The 22,518-nt window shown below is 39.5% G+C and overlaps 1 protein-coding gene across 1 annotated transcript in view; it reads left to right on the top strand.

The window, feature by feature from the left end:
- Positions 1-10,559: 10,559 nt before the first annotated feature.
- Positions 10,560-22,518, top strand: part of CUL1 (cullin 1) — a 54,049-nt gene continuing 42,090 nt past the window's right edge. Inside the window, exon 1 of the mRNA XM_067291200.1 lies at positions 10,560-10,617. The gene's annotated coding sequence lies outside the window, so the exon portion shown is untranslated. The remainder of the gene's footprint in view (positions 10,618-22,518) is intronic.

Below are 22,518 nucleotides of genomic sequence, written 5' to 3'. Positions count from 1 at the left end.
TTTATTAAATACTCAAGCCTAGAAGAGAAGGAATGATGTTAAGAGGGGATGGTTGCAGTAACAATTAGTTTTATAGAGCTCCTTATATCAATAAAGTTTTAGAGGTCATTACAAAATTGGAATCATTTGACTTTACACATCCTTTATAAGGAAAGTGAGTATTGCTTTGAAAACACTTTAAAATCTGATGTACAAATTATTATGTTAGAGGTCAGGATATTTTTACTGTTTATTTCATCAGGAGTAAACTTTGGTTTGTACAGCAGATCACAGATCTGAATTAATGAAGACCTTAATGACTGCAGTTGAGTCACTTAAAGAGCAAATGAACATTTTGGCTCATTAGAGGTTAGTTAAAAATATATTAACTTTTAGTTTTTCCATACAGTGTTGGTTTCAGATTAAGAGGGGTTTCATTTTGAAACTCATAACAATGCATTGTTACACCTCAGAAAAATAACGAACAAGAAAGTAGGTTAATATCAGAATCAAGAAAGATCTCTATGTGTACTTCACTTATTTTGACAATAGTAGTTCAATGACTTAATTATCTGGAAATTTCTGGACCAGCATGTGCTCGTAAGCAAAGAACGGTAGTCTTACGTTACTGAAAAGAAATTTCAATTGGACTTTCGGTATTAAATAACAGTGTTCTGCATGTTTTATTTAAAACATCCTGCTTTTAATGTTTATGCCAAAAAGCAGCAGGATTTAGCATCCTGAACAAGCCTGTTTGTGCCAGCTGACCAGCCTGTGTATGTGGCACCTCTTTTGTGGTAGAGTTTGTCTACAGTGATGCATTGGTTACTGCCAGACATTGACCAGCTAGGTTATGTTACACATTATGCAATGCCAAGACTTTGTCCACCCCAAAAACTAAGTTGTACTTAGTATTTTATGCACTTATGTGTTCTACTGTGATGTAAATCTTCCAGTTTAGACAATCCATGAGACATGGGCTTCATCCGCTTTATTTCAAGTGCTTTCTTGCACACTGCAAGGTCAGAAATAAAGCCTTTTTGAGCTTTAAGTCCAGCACGCATTGGCTAGATCAGCTCAGTAATAACTAGTCCTAGTTTTCTGATGTCATCCTACATAGCATAGAAACAGAAGGAATAATCACATCATATTTAGTGTTAAGAGCCAGGTGAAAAATAAGATGTCTCCGCTTTAGTACCTGGTCTGTTTTCAGTCCAAAGTTTTACAGGTTGTACTGAATTAACCATTCCTAGCGTGTACTGTGAGCATGTACAATGCATCTTTGTGATTTACTGGCCTTTATGTCATTAGAATTATTTTCAAATGTTTTCATATGTTGTGCCTTAGGGATTAGTTGCCTGGGGAATCACTTGTATTATTTACCATTATTATCCCTAGTGGCATAGCATGATCTTGACAGATAGCCTTAAATGGTGTAGAGGTGGGGGTAGTATAGTTTCCAGCCATCAGTCTGATATCCTTATTTAACAAAATTGCCATGATATTAAACATAAGTAATCCTTTCCAAGCATACAGCCAAGGTTGTGTCAAAGGATCAAAGTTTACACCATTTTATTTCTTCAGCTGAAAAAATAAAGCTAACAGGGACTGAAAATTGATTTGCATGGTGCCTATGGGTGCATACAGTGGTATAGCACTTAATCTGGATATGATACTTGGGCCCGAATGCCACATATAACTCTGGACAAATCATTTAGGTTTGCTGTCTCGCCATATTGCATAACTGGATTTCATATAGTTCAGATAGTTCAGATAGGTATATTAATGGTAGTGAAAATACCTTGTGTCCAGAAACCAAATATAACTATTCGACATTTGAAAAATGGCAAACAGAGTAAATTAAATGCAATTTCAGCTTTTTAGGGTATTCTTGCATGTTGGTTTGGAGACGGGGCAGCTGTGGTTTGTTAATGTCTTTAGATATATGGCATTCTAAATGGTCTCAGATTTTAATCAAATTTAGTGCTATCACAATTTCTATGACATTTCAGGGAGTGGAGGCATTGTTTCTTATAATTATCATTCAGCATAGTTATTATAATGGCTTTTTGGAGCGCTATTTTTTTCACATACTAATATTCCTATTATTTGGTGTATGCAGTCTTTTGTTCAGTGCAGAGAAAAAAGTATTTGTTATCCAGCAAACCAGGCTAATTTGCAATAATATGCAGGAGATGCACTGTAAATTAGTGAACAAAAAAAGCAATCCATAACACCAAATAACTAAAACCATCAGTTACAAATAACAAAATGTACTTGGATTATTTTAGCAAAAGTAATTTTAATTCCTTTATAATTGACTTGTAAATTAGCTTCCTTTTTAAGAAAAAAAATGTACATCTTCTATTACTATCTGGGTTTAGTACTTGGCTGGGAAAAACACCGACTTATTACTTGTTCTACTGAGTGTAGGTCTACCACTCTTTCCTCATGAAGATGTGATGGTAGTTATTGTTATTAAACAGAACAGGTCTCCTAGCTACAGAAATTCATTAGGTTTTCTCAGACTTCTGTGTTAGGAACATTAAGGCATTCTGGCGGCTATCTCACTATTCAAATTACTAAAACCTATCTGATCTAGACAGAAATCACACAAACTGTATTTTAAGACATTTACAAACTCTTCTTTAAAATAGTCTCTGTGCCATTCCCAGTGATCCAGCCAGCAAGAGTGCTTCACAATATCAACATTGACCCATGGCTGCCTAGGAAAGGAGCAGCAGCAGATTAACCAAATATTAGCAAATTTGTTTAGCCATTCTTAGCCTGCCTTTTTATTGATTATATTGATCTGGCATTGTCCCTCTTCCAAATGCAGGGGCTTGTCTTCTCTGAGAAGAACAATGTAATCTCTGTAAAATATTTTACCTTCTGGCAAATGGCCATAGCATAATAAGCAGCAGAGCGCTGCAGTATCATCTACCACTGACAGCTTTTTCAGGCATCTCTGAATTTGGAAGCAAAGGTGATCTCTCATTTAGGTTAGTTTATACAAACAGTTATGATTGATAGGCAGTGAGCCCAAGGCTGATTTACTAGCAATGATGGACAATCATGAAACTCAAATTTTTCAATCAGCAGAAAAGTTGCAGAAATTTATAGCCTCTTCCCAGTATGTTCAAATACTGTACCCAAGCATTCATCCCTTTTCTGAACACTCTGTTGTACTTCTTGTATCTTAGCTTGTAATCCCTAAGAAAGGATATTGAAGGCAAAAACATGCCTGTTGCCCCTCGCTGATTCAAGCAACAGAGGTTCTCAGAGCCGGGGAGCAAACTGTGCTCAACTCAGAAGCAGGGATGAAGCCTTAAAATGAGGGGCCATCATTTATGAGCTTAGCAAAACACTCTTGACTGAAACATTGTGGAAAATGGATGTGCCAAAAAGAGCAAGAGGTGTTCAAAACAGTCAAGAAATCCTTTCCAAATACGAGTATTAAAATAATAATATAGTATAGTATAGGAACAGCTAGGCACTACCTGCAGTGATTGTATTGCTTCCTTAAGTCCATGGCATCAAACTGAGCAATAATTGGCAGATTTGATGCTATTCCTTAAAACCAGCAAACTGTCACTAGAGTAGTTCATGCCACTTAATCTTAATTTTTCTTTTCTTTGAGATTCTCTGTTTGGCATTAAGCATGGAAATAGAAAGACACAAGAGGAGGATATTCTGTGGTTCTTTAGAGATACTGCATATGAATAATAAAGGTTATGGCTGTTATGTATTCCTGATGTCAACTGCTTTCTCAAAGCACTCAAGACAATCCTCACTGTAACTGGACTACAATTTTTGGCAAATATATTTCCTGAAAAAAAGATAACTGTAGCTTAGTCATCTCAAACTACTAGCAAATTTGCAAGCAGGAGGTCCCACCTCCCCGCTGAATGGTATAACAGCAAGAGAACATCTCCCACTCTTTTTCACTTCTATTAAGTGGAATAGGTGGTGGGCTTGAGAAAGATCCATGCTCATATAACCAAAGCCTAATGCTGGATGGGAAGGGCACTCTCCTGGTAAGTGAGGCAGATTTATAGATCTCTCCTAGAGAGAAAAGACCTGGGACAATGCTCTAACCCAAGTCATTGATTATAGTAAAAAGAAAACAGAACCCAGTTTCTAGCCTTCCATTTCCTTTAGCCTGTGTACTCATAGTCACATTATTTCCTTTCAGGTCAAATGAAATGCTTTGTGTTAAGCAAACTGAAGATTTAGGAGGGGAAGGGGGACAGAAGAGGTAAAGGGAAGAAGGCCAGAAAGAGTTGTTTCAATCAGAAGAAACTGCAGAAATTTCCATCTGACGTGATCTGTAACAATTTCTGAATCAGTTATCTACCCAGACCTTCTCCTGCAAAAGAAGATGGCTACTAAGAACATCATCAGAACAAGGTAATTCAAAATGTTCTTCCTTGAGTTTGTTAATGCCAGATTCAAATACAAAATATTGGTAGGCTCTAGAGGTTATGAGACTTCTGAGCAAGCAGTTTGTTTAGATGGTGGGCAAAACTTTGTCCCTTTTTTTCAGAGAACAGAAAATAGTTTTCATTGGCTTGTAATGGTTTGATGACACCAGACACAAAGGAAATCCTAGACAAATCTCTGAGGACAAAAAAAAAAAAAAAAAAAAAAGGAAAACATTTTCAAGCTACTTTCTGGAGGTAAGGTGTTCTCAGAAACACCAGTGATTCTGATCCAGCTTTCAAGAATGTGTAAGATACATACAAATACATACAAAAATCTCTTCTAGCACAAGCTCTTGATATACAGAAAGACCAAAAAATGTTGGCTCCTGAACAGATCCCCGATATCTGGAAACAGTATCTGCTTTTGAGACTTGAGGATGTATGACTGGGTACACAGTAATTTGGCTAAGAAGAAAAATGAACACAGTGTATTAATGGGTCCTCATCTGCTGTGTAAATTAAAAAGAAATCCAGAAAGTTCTGTGCATTTTTGCCAGGTTGCCAGATGGATTTCAAACATATGTTGCTGTGACTTCTATCAAGAAAAGTCTTTACTCAGGCATGCACCTAACAAATATCAGACAACTTCCCTAAAAGTTTGACTGATCACCTTTTGCTGAACCTCATTATTTTTGCTCAGACATTTTCAGTTATGCTTTGGAACATATTTTTATGTGAGTGAGAGGGGCTGAGCATATATGTGGGTACTTCATTCTAATCCCACCATATTCACATACAGCTTGCTTCCTGATACAAAAAAAAACACAGCCCAGGGCTTCTCTCTCAGCCACATTGCTATGTGTAGCTACACATTGTAAAATTTTGCATTGTGAAATTTTGACTTTGTCAGCTGTAGCCATACATTGTAAACATATTACCCATGCAATTTTGGCATTCAGATACAAAAAAAATGATTTGAGAGAAAGTCTAATAGAAGTCTAACGGTGCTTGGCTCTATTGACTCTAATAAGTTTCTGAGGAGCCTTGGGTCCATCTGTTCTCAAGGATGAAGGACAGCGAGAAAGTGTGCTGCGCTCACCAGGACAGGTTGGAAATACATGTGTAAAACAGGGTTCCAGACAAAACACCTTTCCTTGTGACAGATTCAGGTGTGCAATTCAGATTTGTTTGTACTGCCTGTCCCACTGCAGAATTAACACTGCTTTTGGAATATGAGAATTCTTTACCTCTAGGTCTGAATATTTCATGTACATAACTGAGAAGGTCTCATGATCAGATGTATGACAACCTCAGCCTCAGGGCTTGTGAGTTCCTTTTCACAAAGAAAGAAAGGATCATAACACACTTGCATCAAATTTGATGAAAACCCAGAGGCCTAAAAGCAGATGCTGGTAGGCCCACCTTCACAACACGGAACGCAACAACTTTACCAGGCTATATATATACAACAGCTTGTTTTAAAAAAAAGGGGGGAAAAAGCCCTCTTTTAGGAAATATGTCTGCAAAGTTTTTTTGCATGTTTGCTGGGAGATATACCAGGCAAGGGAGGAGAGTCGCAGCCCCTTTCCCACTAGTGCTGCCAAGTGTGGCAGGAATGCTCTGGTCACGCATGAGAAACTGCCGTGCAGAGCAAAGCCTGTGCCATTGAACGCTAAGTCCAGTCCCAAGAGACTTCTTCAGTCCTCCTCCTAACTAACTCTCCTCCTTCCCCATTCCACCCAGTTTGCATATCCAGATGACCACTTTTAAAACTTGGCAGATCCCATTTAACAAATTAAATTTTCTTTCACCTGCCTTCCCCTCACACCACTTTCCCAGATCATTCAAAACTCAAGATTTTTAGTTAAAGCTGTACATATCCAGTGGCTTTTTGTATCTAGATGTATTATGAAGGCTAAATTATCCATTAATAATTTATTTTTGCAGCTCTATTATATTATTTCCCCCAGCAAATCATATTAACATTGTTTTTCTTAGTGCCCACAGCATCTGAAGAATTTTCTTGGCAGAAAGTAAAGAGCAGGCTCCCTTCATTGGTTACATTTGCCAACTGCCTCTTCATAAATACATAGCACCAAGTAATCAAGAGGAGAATAATACTAATTAATATTGTCATACCTGTAAGAAAAGACAAATGAAGAGATTAAAGTTCTGCTTCATATGTACACTCTTTAAAACCACCGATGACTGAAAACATTTAGTAGGTCATTTTTTGTAAAGTAGCTTTTAAAAATCTTCTATAATTCATCAAATGTCCTGGTTAGTGGAAAGCATATTGATTAGCATAAGCATAACACGTGTACTTTAACAGCAGAAGTAGTGCAAGATTTCTGTTATCTAGAATGGTTCTGGAAGAGGTTTTTCAGGGAGACTTTCAGAAGAAATCTTGTGACCTTCAGAAATTGTGTGAGCACACTGAGCATAGCCAAAGGAGTTCAAAATACACTACCTTTTCACACTAACTTTTCACTGATTGAAAAATATAAATACACTCTGAAATCTCTATAGCATAGGCTTTCTAGTAACTTCTATGATAGGTGCAAGCTTAGCAGTGATGTCTCTGCTATTAGCTGCCCTCTCATCTTAGTTTTTCTATGAACAGTAGTAATAATTTCAGTGTCATGTAGAGCTTGGCATCCAGGCTAGCTGCTCTCATACAGGAACCATTCTTGAAAATGTTCTTCACCTAGTTTTTCCAAACTATTAAGATTATTTACAAGCTGAAGGTTTTGTTTTGTTTTGTTTTCCTTTGGGTCAGTATCATAATCAGAGAAACATTTGTTGTGCTCAAGATCTGTCTGTAGTTTACATAAGACATTGTAATGTGGTGTATTTGGCCACATTCAGTACTTTTGTATATCTTACAGAGTCAGTAAATTCCAAGCAGCAGATTTGTCATGTTGTTTGGTTAAACACTTTTGCAATAATGCCTCTTTGTATTTTTCTTTTTCTTTTTTTTTTTTTTTTTGGTTTTGGTAGCCTGAGTCACTGGTGCACTGGCAGCACAACAGAAATCATATTTGATAAGAATATGGCTCGAAAACTGGTTATCATCTGTCATGAGCTGGTCCTCCTGGCTATGTTGATGGGGTGATAAAATTGCTGTTTTCAGACAACCACAGTAGATGTGAAAAAGGACAGCAAGCACAGACTGTGTTTGAAACAAACAGGAAAAGGATCCCTGCCCATCCATACCACCCCGACAGCAGCAGTAAACTAGCAGACACTGCACCTCTGAGTCCTTGAATGACTCAGGTTTTTCCTCTTTGCCCATACCAGCCAATTGCAAATGGAGCTTCCCACTTCCATTGACAGCAAACATTATAATGATAATTTTCTTGCTTGATGTGTGCTGATTCATTGCTGATGCAACAAGTGTGAAAACTCGAAGTCACTTTCAAAACAGGTCTTTCTCAGCAGCATTGTAAGCTCATTCCTGTAAAATTGGGTGGATTTCACTGATGAAACTTGTCCTTGAAATTTTGGCTGCCTCAGTATCCAGGGGAAGCTTCTCTCCTTTCATACAAAGTACACAAATTCCACTGGACAATTTACAATGCATTAGCCATCCTGCTATGAAAAATTTGGTGATACTTATTTTGGCATTCAATTCCCTTTTCTGTCTGTGGCCACTTACCCTGAAACTGGAACTCTTTCAATGGATGTACGAATGAATCATGTTATGTATGTTGTCTAATCCTTCTAGTGAAGATTTTTTCATGGCCTGCCTCTTCAGAATGCCAACCAAGCTGTCATCATCATTAATAAAAATTAGAGAACTGTGCCTTGACTCCTTAAAGCGCATGCAGTTCACAAATCACAATGCAGCTCTAAAAAAAAAAAAATCCTCAACCCTCAAAATTCTTGTCTCTCAAGCTTCTAGAAAGTTAAACCCAGAAGCAAAAAGCCCTGTCTAGTGCAGGATGGCAATGATGATGGTGCTAATTCGCTGTTCCTCCTCCCCAAGTCTTCCTCACTTTCTGTTATTTCTTTTTGTCTTTCCTTGCTTATCTATGGCCCTATCTTTCCCTTGTTTTAGGATTTTAGGATTTTAAAACAATGATGACTTTATCTCTGTATAAATACAAGTCTTGTAAAACACAATTTAAAAAAATTAGCTTCCGAGATTGAAAAAACAGTCCTTATTTTAATGATCACTCTCCCCTCCTTTGGATTTGGACCCTTCTCCTCCAGTCTGTCCTTTCCTGGTTCTTAACATATCATGCAGAACTGGCCCCACTGATGAGGTATACAGCATAACATACACTGTCATGCTCTGATGTAACTCACATGTGTTAACAAGCCAGAAATTTCAGTCATGCCTAGGAATGGTATTTGCAAAGTATGTCTACAAGGGCAAAATTAACGCAAGCGTTGTGATGCCATCCAGCTGACAGTGTTCATGGTCTGTATTAAACCAGCTCCTAAAACAGAACTTCTTGAGTGTTAAGCCAGAACTGTTTCATTAGAAGAGCTGTGTCAATGAATTTGCTAGTGTCCACTTCAGTGGGTTGTGCTGAAGTAAGGCATTATTATACAAGAAAATAATTTTACAAGCACTTAGGTGACTAAGGGTCATTAACTTTGAGAAAGGCCAATTTCTGAAAATGTGCACAGCTGGTGGAGCCAGCATCCAAGTGAAGCATTTTGCAGAGCAAAGAAAATTTCTCTCTCTTTCTCTCTCTTGTTTCCCCAGTTTATTTCCTCTGAAGCTATTGCATTTTCTGATTGAATTCCAATGTTCTTTATTCTAACGTAAAAGAAAAAAACCTCTAATGACTTCATCTGAATTGCTCCAAACTTCTTTTGGTATAACTCAGATCAGAATCTGACTTCCTCTCTGCAGGGAAAATCTGCATGGTTTGTGACAGTGCAGCACAGAAAACCTTGACAAAGCAAAATACTGAAATACAAAATACCTCTAGATACTTAAATCCCATCCTTTTCTTTTGCAGCACAGTTCCACAAATGTAATTCTACAGCTCTCAGGAATAAAGAAGACGACAGGACTGACTCCAAAACATTACTTTTCCGAAGCCTGTATTAATTTTGGTATGATTTTGCATTATCCATTTCATACTGTTACAAAGAGAAATTAGCCACCCCATTTACAGTCTACATAAGGGTGATGCAAACATGCTAGGAAGTTTCTCTCTTACCTTCATACATTAGAATTCGCTACACTAGGTATTTTAACTTAAATTTGTTCATAGATTGCAAACAAGTTCAGGTAACTATCCCTAAGCTAGGCAGACAGCGTACATATGCATGCATCTTCTAATCAGCTCACAACCGGATGATAAAACTTTCTTTCTTTCAACTTCTGTCCTGTTCTTGTCTTTGCAATGTTGCTTTTTTTCTGAAATTCTCAATTCCAGACAGATTTCTAAATATATTTAGTCACCATGATAGTGACACTTTAATCACCATCAAACATTCCTATACGTTTACTGCCCTTTGAGGTAGTGTCTCTTGCTGTAACTAATTCAAACGAGAGCCTCACCATTTAACACATACCAGAGAAGGATCTTGCCTAGTCCAAATTTAGAAGCTTTGAGAGTGGATATCATGCGATGCAATGCTGTTTAGGGAAAGCTAGGAATCCAAGTTCCTATTAAATACAAAAGCACCTGTAACTTAGCCCTGGATGGATGCGTTTTAGCACTTTAAATTGTATCATCCTGAAGCGTTGAGCATTTGATTAGCTCTCCAGACACCGGGCGGCCTTTGTGGGGGGACGGCGGGATCCCTCGCGCCCCGGGGCCTGGGCGGCCTTTGGGGTAGGGGGGGACGGCGGGTGATCGCTGAGGGGCCGCACGGCGCCAGGGCGCCTGCCTGCCCTCCTGCACAGGAGCCCCCGGGCCGGGCCGGGCAGCCCAGAGCCCCCCGGCGCGGCCAGCAGGCCCCGGGCGCGGCGACGGGGCCGGGCTGCAGCCCCCTCCGGCCCTCCCCAAGCCTCCTTGTGCCGGGGGCAGAAAGAGGGAGGCCGCGCGGGCCCGGGGCACCTCGCGGGACTGAGAGGAGCCGCGTCCGCCGCTCGCGGGGCCGGGCCGAGGGCAGGCGGCGCGGCGAGGGGCGGCGCCTGGGCGCGCTGGAGGCCGCGCTGGAGGGAGGTGGCGGCGGCAGATCCGGGCCCGGCGGAGGCGGAAGGGGCGGGCGGACGCGGCCTGACTCTGCGGGACGCGCGATGCTGGTGAGTGCGGGGAGGCCGCGGCGTTGTGTCGCAGCCAGGGCCGGCGCCGCCGCGGGGCCGGGCCGGGCCGGGCCGGGCCGGGCCGGGCCGGGGGGCCGCCGGGAGGCCGCGGCGGGGCCCAGGCCGGGGCCGGGGCCCGGCACTGAGTCACGTCGCGGCGGGGGGCAGGGGGGCGGCCCGGCCCGGCCTGGCCTGGCCGCCCGCCCGGGCGCCTTTCTTCTCGGCGGGGCCAGGCGGGCGGCGGAGCCCGGCCCCGGCGGCGCCGCGATCCCGGCCCTGGCGGTGCGGCGGGCCGGGCCGGGGCGCGGAGGCCGCTAGCTACGCACTGGAAATACTTCGCCCGCCGCGGCCCCCTTCCGCCTTGCCGCCCGCGCCCCGCCGCGGAGGGCTCCCACATCTTGCCCCCCTGCCCGCCGCCGCCTGTCGCCCCGGCGTGTCCCCGCTGCCCCGGCTGGGGGCTGTTGCAGCTGCGCCTGGTTAAATCCCTCCCCCCGCCGTGGCTCCTCAGGGCCGTGTCCCGCATGTCGCCCCTGTCACCTTCCCCCGGTGTCTGCCGCTGCCGAGGACCGGGCTCCGGGCCTCCCCCTGGTTGCCCCCTGCTCTTTCGGTGCCCCCCCCCCCCCATAGCTCTTTCTCTGTTTATTTATCTATTGCTTCCATCCAGGTGACTAGTCCTGCAGGTTTAGGTCGTACAAGTAGTCAACTCGTCAGTTCCCCGGTAACTTTGCCTGCCACTGGAAGCTAACTGTGTCTCCCCTGGGATCTCTTCCCATCCTTCTTGTCTCTCCTTCAAGTTATATTCTTTCATCATCATTATTCCCTGATTATCTTTCCTCTTTCAGCTTTCTTCCTCCCAGTAACTATTTCCTTCACTGTGATTCTTTGCCCTTCTGATCTTATTTTCCTGTCATTAAAGCCTTCCTTGTGATCTCACCTAATGCTCTTTCCTTTTGACATACTCCTTTCCTCCGTAGACTCCAGTGCTGTCTCCCCACTTTGTATTTAAATTCTCCAGCTGTGCTTTTGAGGAGAAAGGAACTTAACCCTCGATTATCTGTATATTTGTTAGTCGATACTAGGAGGACACACACACAAAAAAAAGTAACCTGTTTTACCTTATTTTCTTTGTTTATTACTGACTCCTCAGCAATCTTTCCCCCAGTATATACATTTGTATATACTGACATGCTCTACCCACTTCCTCCAGCAACGCACATGCACACAGCCTGGTGCTAGTCTAGAAGAACCAACTCTCTGGGAAAACCTTTTGGTAGGACCAAGGGGAGTGGTGCGTGGGGACAAGAAATTTCTAGTGGTTGTGTAACTTAAATTAGTGCCAAACATTGTTTCTAACACTGTATTGTGAATTGGTGCTTCAGTTGAGATAAAGTATGTTTGGGATGGTTTCTCTTTAGGGAAGTAGTAAGAGGCCTCACTAGTAGCATGATGCATAGTTTTTCCTCAGGAAATGCTCGCAGTAAACTGCTGCGATGTTGAGTATTGATGGCTGGGAGTCTGTGGTGCACTGGCGCTTTGCTTGTGTCTCTGCTAGTGACTCTACTGGAAAATAGTCTTCCTTCTGCTTTGTCATTTCTCTTGTTTCTCAGTATTAGGTTGCCCAACTTTCCATTTTACATCTTTCTTAATTGCTTTAGTTGTTAACATTGATTGCATTTTATAATCATATCACCATGACGTATTTGAGGTCCTGTTTAAACACTGGACATAGCTGTCCCCTGGAGATGTGGGGAACAGATTCAGATTTTCAGAGTAATTTATACACCTTACTTAAGTGTCTAATGTTAACAGCTTATTCACAGTAGGATCTGTTTTTTCCTTGTTGAGAAAGTAACTGGAGGACACCTCAGAGCTGCTGAGTTAGGTTTCTAGTCTGAATCGCTCCTCTACAGGAGTCTTTTTTCATTGCCTATCAAGGGGTCATATGGGGAACAGTTTCTTAGTTTAGGCATCTGAATAAGGCACACATGTGCCACTACTCTGTTGACAGAACAGTTGTGCTGATTTAACTAAGTGATTCTGCTTCCACCTTTATCCTTTCTACACTGGTTTAAACCTGCCTTATAGCTTGAGCCTGTTACTTAGTCTGCCAGCATGAGAAAATTGAATCATTTTAATTTTATAATTTAAATTAATTTAAGCTCAATTGATGCGCACCCTTATTTGGAAACTGATTTGAGGGTGGCTTTTTTGATTTCAGCATATTCTCATTATTAGCTTAAAGTCTTACATCCTAGCTATATTGTTATGAATATAACATTGGGTCCTTTGAGAAAGTTGTTACATCAGATATGGAGCTTAAGTGTTTTCTTACAACTTAGATGTCAGCATTTCTGAATGCTGCTGTTCATCGGTTATGTTTCTCAAGTGTAGTCACACAAAACTAACTTCACACTTCAGCAAGACCCAGCTTAATGATGAGTCACATCCTGGGCGTCAGTGGTGAGGTGAATGGGGTATAACTGGAGTCTTCTTTTTTGGCACTGAGACTGTTTACTTAGTTATTTATTTATTTTTTCCCAGTGGATGAAGCAGCTTAAAAGAAGTCTCACTTGTAGTTACACCACTGTCAACGTGAACAATACACATTGTGAATGTGACATGAGCAGGTTGTTCTAGTAAGAGGTTTTCTGTGTGTTACAGGTGGATACCTATGTCATTCGTACTACACTTTTTAGCCAGGATTTTCTAACTTGCTGAAGGCAAAATCAGATGGAAGTGTTATTTGGTTGGATTGGTGCTGCTGGTTTGCTGTCGTGGTGATGCTTCTGTATGTAATGTACTGTCTAACCTTGAGAGGGAAAGCTGGGCAGGGGTCACACGTCGGTGGGCATGCCAGGAGGATATGCGCAGGCAGTACCAGCAGTGTGTAGGTCAATATGGTCATCTGCTTTCCTGCTCTACAGGGCTTGGAGGAAAGAACAGTGCAAATTACTTAAAAACAAGACAAAACAAACAAAAACCCCCTTGATCTTGGAAGTCCTGTGGGCACTTTAGGAATGTGTGAACTTGTTTTAAACTGACAACTTACGTGGCAGCATTGGGTTTTGGCAAGGGTGAGCTCATATGTGCTGTTTAGTTTCGAGATAAACTCCATGTAAGCAACTAGTGATTGGAACCAACATTTAGAGGTCTAGTTAAAAGTTGTAGCCTATACATGGTGCAAAATTAAAGTATTTTTTAAATTTGTTGTGGAGACCATTCAGTTCCTCTTCTTACTGAAAGTTCTCACTTCTTAAAGAAGTGAGAAGATCAAGAAAAATGAATGGTTGGAAAATTTTAGAGAGCTCTTGAGCTTGTCTACTTTTGGATTCTTCTTTAAGTAACTTGCTATTTTATTATAAGAGATGTAGCTCTTTCAGTGAAAGGCCTACTATCAGTTGGCTGCTGGTGGTTGTACCACAATGCAGTTCAGACCTCCTGTACACATGACTAAATGACACATAGTAAGATTTTCTGGAGCTGATGTGCACTGCTTTAGTGCTGTAACTTGTAGGCTTGCTTTAACATAATTACAGAGATAGAACATTGTTAGATTTAAACATTCTTTGTATTATCCAGCATGAGTGGTTATACAAGATTTAATCATGAAATAGTTGCAGTGCTGCTGGTGGGGAAAAATACTGTTTTTAGGAAATAATCTGTGTCTTGGTGGGTTGTTTTCTGACGATTTTCTTTTTATCCACAAAACCCCTGATGTCACAATGGTGAACTGCTTCACGTTGCTAAATCACCTCTTCTTATAAATGATGTAAGTCAAAATAAAATGTCTTTTTTAAAATAAACCTAATATTTCACTCTATCTAAATTAACACTTTTGAAGCCACTCTTCATCTGAGAACCTTAAAAAAAATACAAAAATGAATGAAAGCTACTGTGAAGATGAGAAAATACTAATTCCATTTTGCGCTTCAGAAAACTGTGGCACAGAATCATACGGCAGTTAGTGTCAGGTTTGGGATCTCTTGGTATTTTGTTCTCAAGATTGTCCTACCTTGAATAAACAGTACAATTTTTATGTGGTGCTCTTTCAAAAACTCAGAAAAAATTAATCTCATCTCCTTTTCTTTCCCTTTGGTTATTCTGGTTTTGGAGTCAGAAGGTCTGCTACTACAGATTGTGCTAACAGGCATGAGGCATTGCTTTAAATCAATACTAAAACTAAAGGATCACACATTTTCTTTCTAATGTCCTCCTAGTCATGCAGTAGATGCCAGTCATAGTTCAGTACCCTTGACTTCTGTTTTTTATTAAATTAGAAATACTCAAGGGTGATAGAAAATGCTCCTTATCCTTCATTTCATTAGTTTTGCTCTAGTTAATGTTGCTGCACACCAAAAACTTGGTGTTACTGCAAATGAGAAACTGAAATTTTTCATTCACACGCAGGAAGGTGATTATTAAAAATTTTGCAGTCAGTGTGGGCACTCTCAGTTCTGATACTATCCTGATTTTTGAGAGACATAGAGGTGCTTTTCTTTTCCCCTTTCCATGGAGCGGCTGGTGGTTTTGCTACTGGGGCCCAGGTGTATGCGATTTGTTAGTGTACAAAATAGACCAAAGTTAATGCGAGGATTCCATTTAAATGTAAAGCAGGAAGATGAAAAAATTGGGTCATTAGGAATACAATTTCAGCCATAGCTGAACTCAGAAATTTCTTGCTTGTATTTTTTCAAATACAAATTCAAATGACTGAATTGGGGGAAGGGGGGGTGTGCTTGTTTTATGTTAGATGCTAGCCTTACTTGCAGCCTCACTTTCTATGGTAGTAATGTTGCAGGAAAACCTTCTGCTTGCTTGCTGGTAGCCCAGGGAGAAATTTTTCACTATATAGTTTGAAATGCTCAGGTTTTTTAAATTTATGCATTTGCTTAAGAGGACAGTCTGTGTTCTCTTACTGCAGGTATTTTTCCAAGTTTTGTTTTCTTTGAAAGGGTGCCTTTGCTGGAATCCCATCAGTAATAGGAATAGTGTAACACCAAAAGGTATGTGCTAAAGTAAATTCATTAAAACTGATTTGGCTAGATTCTAATGCAGGTGTAGCTTTGTAACTTCAGCAACGCAAGCTAACTCAACAAGAAGCAGGATTTAAATGTGGCTGTTAGGGATTTGCATCAGTTTAACCTTTACAAAATTAAGTTAAACTGTTTCACTTCTGTACCAAATGTGCCTGTTGCAATTGTTGTAGGACAGAACTAATTAAAAATTTGCTGAATCTTATGTGGGACAAATGTTTTATGAGGTATAAATTCTTTGCTATGAGAAGGTTAAATTTGTTTGTTAGAGTTGATATTTGAGTTAAACAAGAAAAATCATCCATGAATACTTTTTCAGGCTTTAATGAGAAAGTTCTCATTGTTTTCTTGTTGGTTCTGGAAGTGTGTGGGTATACTTTGTCAATATTTAGGCACCAAAGATGGAATATTTAGGAGCAGTACTGTTTGTTGCTAAAAGTGTCACAGCACTAGACCATACTAGGAAGTCACATCGCTAACTGATGTATGGGTGAGCTTAACATAGACTTACAGTTAGAAAATAGTCAAATGTAGAACCACACTTTTTAAAAATCAAGTGTAAGAGGGGCAGCTTTCTCAGTGTAGTGATTTTGCTATTTGCAGGAAATGAATGCAAGTAATCGCAACATTCCTGAAAATAAACTTTTTCAAAATGCAGTACTCCTTGTTATTATGAACTGTTGTAACTATCTGCTAGTTGGCCTGTCACTCCTGAATAAAACATTAGTACGAAGACAAATAAGGAGGAAGCACTTCAGTATTTAAGCCATACTCTTGTGATATATTTGGACATCTAGAAACTTCAGACTGCTTGCAAGACAAATCAGTGTGACTGTTATCTTTATTTATAAACTGAAGTGGCAAACTGCATTGCCTTGATCAGTTGAGCCCTTGCACAAGTAACAAGATGGAAGAAGTTATAAAATTAGTAAGCCTCTGGGAAGAGATTCCAGCCAAAATTGAATGGCACTGGTTAACATTAGTACTTTTTTAAGGTACTGATAACGATCACCACTTTCCAAGAGTGAAGTGAAAACTTGGTATGCAAACATTATTGCAGGTAAAAATTCCTGTTTGTCTCCAGCAGGTCAGTATGAAGTTATAAGGTGTGATGTGCTAAGTTTTGTTATAATTGAGAGGGTTTTGTGTCAGGATTTAGAGACTTGTCCTGAGAGTTTTGCTTGAGATTGCTTTGCACGTTATATGGTGACTGAAGTGGATTGTCAGACTGCACTAGGGTATTCTTGGTAGAGATCAGTCAGATCTCAGTGTTTCAGATTATTAAATTAGTTTCAGATAATGTTTTAATAGCTGCTGAGAGCTTTTAGGAAATCAGTTATCTGTAAGAATTTTCCTCCTGGGATCAGCAGGGTCTCTGAACTGGCCCAAGACACCTCAGAGTTCCCAGTCTTTGGTGTTTGTTCTTGCTAGACTACATTTGATGTGACTCCCCACTGCCTCCTGTTTTTGTTTTATAGGCAAGACAAAGTGTATTTTTCTGTCTTCTGCTTGACAGGTTGGATATCTAGCAATGCATTTTCTTGATCTGTTTTCCCTCACCTTTCTTTTCTGTACCTCCTTGGCTGATTCAAGAAACACATTTTGATCCATGTCATCCTTTGAGTCTGCCTAAACTTTTCTTCCTTCTCTTTAGTCTGCTCATTCCTTGACTTGATTTTTCTCTGCACATGATGTTGCTCTCTCCCAAGGCTGCTGCATTCTGTTTTTCAAGATGTAGGAGCTGAGCACTATCAGTCTTTTAAGCAGTACAAAGCTTATCACTGCAGGCTCAGTTAAAAAGCATTGCAGGGTTTGTATCCTGTGTGTAGTGTTGGAAGACCTGAGCCCCCAGGTTAGAAAGGACACGTTCTGTTTAAGAGTAGGTCTAAATATTTGGTACATGGATTACTTGTATGGCGAAAAAAACCCAAACTCCTGTAAGATGGCCAAACTAAAAAAGCTTTACCAGTTTATTAATGTTAAGGATGTGGTTTCTTACAGTATTTCTGCACAGACGAAGGCATTAGGGTTGATGCAGTCACAGTACCTTTATTTATTTGTTAGCAAGATTGTTTATACTGATAGATTTTACTTCAGCTGTGTGTGCAGAAAGGATTGTTTGCTTGTATAGAGAGAGACATTAGTAAACCTTGCCTAGTCTAAAACTAGCCTCCATGTATTAGGCAGTATCTACATGCTTTTGTTGTTTTATATTAGTTATTGCATTACTGTAATGACATCTCTGTCACAGGCTGCAGGATCTTTTGTTGCTTAAGAAAAGCAAGGGTAAGGCTGAAACCAAGAAATAATGAAAGAATGTTAAAGAATTAATAGAAGAGTATGCAGAAAGAAATGTGGAGAAGAGGCATGCTCATACTTACTGGGTGCTCTTCTGAGGAACACTCAGTTACGTCTTGGAAAAGTCTTTGTAATTGGGCATACAAATTAAAACCGTGTTAGTTAGATCATGATAATGTATAATTTAAGTAAATAGTCTAAAAACTACAATTTGAAATTACGTTCATTTATTGTGTTTAAATTTGAAAATAAAGGTGACTATCTTGTCTTTCTGGTTGTGAAGAACACATTCAGGGTTTTGTTTTTCTTTTTTTTTCAGCTGGCAACTGTGTCGCTGGTGTGTGAAGTAATGTAGGGGTGTATTCTTTATACAGCTTTAGATATTATTGATCAGAGCTGTAACCTGTAGAAAGGAAAGGAGGTAGGAGAAGAACACTAAAATCCTGAAGCTCTGAATGAAGGCATTGTCAGGGGAGTAAATCAGCCACTGTTCAACCTTCATACCAAATTTGTACAACTTGGTATTAAACTGCTGGCAAATCAAACCTACTCACTTCTGTTCTAAACTACTTTTAAAAAGAACATGCCATGCAACATGATTTCCCATCCAAAGGCAACTTTCGGAAGGAAGGAAGGAATATATGCATGTATATGTCTGTTTTTCTCATAATGGACTGTGCTGAATTTAACTCTTCAGAAAATAAGATAAGCTGAAGCTTTTCACACTACATCTAACTCAGTATTTTCTAATAGTACAGGAGAACTGAACACTGTAATTTGTGTAACTTATCTCTTGAACATCTGTGCTATAGTTGAAAGAAGGGAAGAAGTATATTCTAATATTTCTCTTCTAATGTTGATATGAATTTTGGAATAGTTGTTTTTCACAGTAGTTGTGGCTTCATTTTGCTGGGGCACAATGGAAATGTTTGCTGTAGACAGTCTCCAGATTTTTTTAATGATGCAAATGTAGGGTGTAAAGTGTCAAGGACATAATCCTAGTCCTGATATAAGGATTGATCGTAGTCTTGATATAAGGATTGGGTCATTTGATATGCATCTGCCTAGTTTATACTCTGTATTTAGTGACCTGAAATACTTCTGGACAGAAATGTCAGTGCTGTAAAATGTTGTGTGCAGGACCATGGTTTCAGCTCAACTTTAACTAATCTGTGTTACGTTATAGTTTTGACCTCATAATGGTAACCTCAGGAAGTCAGCTAAACAAATTAATTAATTTGCAGGAACATGCATATATAAAGTATCCTCAAAGTCCTAAATTATGAATGCAAGTGACTGTAGGGAAAAATAAAATAATTTCTCCTGCCTCTTCCCACTATGTCAAATCGAAGTGTGCTGGAACAGAGGCCGTGTCCTTTAGGATTTCAGAGAAACATTTGCTAACCTGAAAAAAAAATCCAAAAAATAACTTACTTACATTTTAAAGGCGAGGAAGTGCTTCATTTTGCAGAGGATATTTCCATATGAAAATTTCTAAGATTTCCCCCCCCCCATGCTAATGCTTATATCTGATTAAATATATAGATTGTGTCTTACAGTTTTACAGGCTAATGAGCAGTGAAGGTATGGTGTTTTCATCTCTTCACTTTGCATTTACATATGCTTTCAAAAGGTGTGTGTTTGTTTACATGACTTCAAGAAGAGCCCTGAGTATGATTTGTAGGATGGAATATTTTCAGTATCATATCTATGGAGCTGCCGATCTTTGGTAAGAAAGGCTATATGAAAAGTAAATTGACTTCTTTGACTGTGAGAGGGATTTGGTTTTTTTTTTTTTTTTTTTTTTTTTTTTGGTATGTTTTCAGTGTTAGGCTTGGTGCAAAGTAACAGACATGCCCTTGGAGACCTATTGCAAGACAAAAATTTGCCAGATATTTTGATGTGGTAATACTTTAGGGTCATTTCAACTACAGTAATTCTGAAATATATTGGAGCTGGAGTGGAAACCAGCATCCAATATATTAAATTTTTTTTAAATAAGTTTAAGAACAAACAAAAAAATTGCGTTAGACCAAAGATAATGTTTAATGTGCTCCTGATTTAATTTTGTGAAAATACTTCTTGTATACTTGTTTAGTAGGGAGTTGGTTTGATCCATATTGTGTATCTTAGGTAAATAACCTTAATAGTTGCCTTGACTCAGTGTAGAGGTAGCAGAGACTTTGGGGGAGTAAAATTGTTTGGGAACCTTCTCAAGGGTTGCTGTTAGCTGGATACAAGAGCATCTATTGAATTACTAGAACAGACTGTTGCTGAAACATAGCAACAGGAGATCGGGATAAGATTAGCTAGAAAAGTCGAGCTGGAAAAAGGGGGATGAAAGAATTTGGCAAGAGGAATTTCATCTTGCATTTTAAATGTGTGACTGTATTAAACTTATCCCTTTTGTTTGATCTTTGGCTTCAAAAGTCATTTATTATGCTTTATCCTTTGAGCACAGAAGGTTACTATTTTGCTTATAGTGGTTGTTCAGTGTGGTCAGTGCACAAATTTTTACTGAAGACAAGAACTGCAGCCGCTGTCCAAATGAACTGCTACTATATTTTTGTTCCTGGGAAACTTTCATTCAGTTTTAGAAGTAGTAAATGGATTTGAGCCAATGTACAGAAGGTAAAATTCTGACTTTTAATACACACACGTAAATTTTGGAAACCAGCATTGAAGGTCTTGTGAGTTTTTTTCTTTTTTTTTTTTTTAATTTAATTTTGTTGTATAATAGATTATTAGTGAAACTTGCTTCTTTTCCACAATGTGTTTGTTTTTACCATGATGAAATCTGGTCACCTTACCTCATGCTGTTAGGAGTGGCAAGAATGTTTTCCTTCTTATGTTTGAAATCAGACGAGGGATAAAATATGTGGAAATGACTAAGTCATTTATGGTCCTATGCATCTCTACTGTTTCTCTAAAAAATGCTGTTTAGACTTTTGGATCAGATGGAAAACCTTATCCCGGAGCTGCAAGTTCTTACTGGGGTCAAGAAGCTAATAACTAACAGTATAAATAACTACAGATAGCTTTGGAAGTTAAGTAAACTATCTTTAAACTGATAGTTTGGAAATAAATGGTTGTGGGAGAACAATGGGTGCATAGGCCTTGGAGCTGTGAGGCAGAGAGGTGTTGTAGTAAGACTGGCTTTAGGTGCTGTAAATTCAGTGGGTTTTATTATGATTCTTAGATGAAAAAGTTAATTTTCAGAGATTTTCTTGTAGACCTTATTCAACATTCAACCTTATTATCAAGTGAGCTCTGTTCCCTTGCAAATGAGTTCTTGGGTTTTTTTTGTTTGTTTCCCAACAAGTCATGAAAGGGAGGGGAATAGCACTTCTCTTTGTCCTTCAAGGATGTAGTTCTGAAGTTTTGGCAGGAATATTACTTGCTTTTGACATTGGTATGAACAGAAATGACAAGTTTGTTTGCAGGTGTTTTGATTTTGGTGCTTGAAAGCAAGGTAAGAAACGGGATGGTATTGAAAAAGAATTCAGATGCGATATTGCCATACTTCTCCATGGAATTGTATATATATCAATTGGAAAGCACAGAAGTAATTATTTTGTTGTTAATTATAGTTGGTCCTGAAGAGATAGTGCACTCTGGTTTCTTTGGTCCAAAGCTACAGAGCAGATGTTGTAACTTGGGCAGGTAGTCCTGTTCGTGAAGCTTTGTGGGAGGAAGCATGGTGACCGTCAGCAAGACTCACTTGTACATACTCCTACTAACAATGCTTACAAGGTGAATAATTCGCTAATGTAAAGATTACAGCTTAATGCTGAGCTTTTAATTCACCCATAGCAGCTTATGATTCTAGGGTGGACGCTGTGCTCTTGGCAGTTGCACGTAGGGACTTTTAAATTCTAGTACTAATTTTTTCTATAGTCCCTATACATTCTGCACATCGATATTTTCTAACATCAAAAGCAATGAGGATCACACCAGTGGATTTTTTGTGTGTTTTCTAAAACATTGAAAACATCAGCAAAATCAGAGTATTGTATGATTTCAGATAGTCCACGCAATGTCATCTTGTCATAGTCAGCTCTAAGAGCTTAAATCTCTGTGTAGCTTACCAGAGAATTCACAGAAATATTGCTGTAGATTTTTTATTTTTCTTTCTCTCTTTTTAGAAGCTTAGCGGTCAGGACCTCAGGTAAAGAGATGCAAAGTAACTACTGTGGACCAGATTTGACCTTCCAGAATTGTACGTCTAGGAGAGGCTTTCTGTGCTTGAGTCATAAAATCATTCTGAAAATTACACTTAAACTTGGCATATGGAATAGAGCTTCATATTTTTACTGGGTGCTTGTGTATAATAATAACTGTGCTCAGTGACAAAGCCTCTTTTCTCCCTCCCCTTTCTACAGTCTAACATCATATCTTAGTTTAGCAGCTCAGTACAAAAGGCTGCTTTCATAAGCTTACTTTTGTAATTAGTCTTATGTAGTGATACTAGTCACTTTTTACTCCTCTGAAGTTAATATACTAAATTCTCTTTCTGTTTTGCTGCACATGAATAAATGTACAAAAAAAAGTACTTTATAGCTTTATTGAT

This window comes from Apteryx mantelli, chromosome 2, assembly GCF_036417845.1.
Source record: "Apteryx mantelli isolate bAptMan1 chromosome 2, bAptMan1.hap1, whole genome shotgun sequence".
In the NCBI taxonomy this organism is placed as follows: Eukaryota; Metazoa; Chordata; class Aves; order Apterygiformes; family Apterygidae; genus Apteryx; species Apteryx mantelli.
Note: the sequence above shows the minus strand (reverse complement) of the source record. Positions and strands in the feature narration are given on the sequence as shown.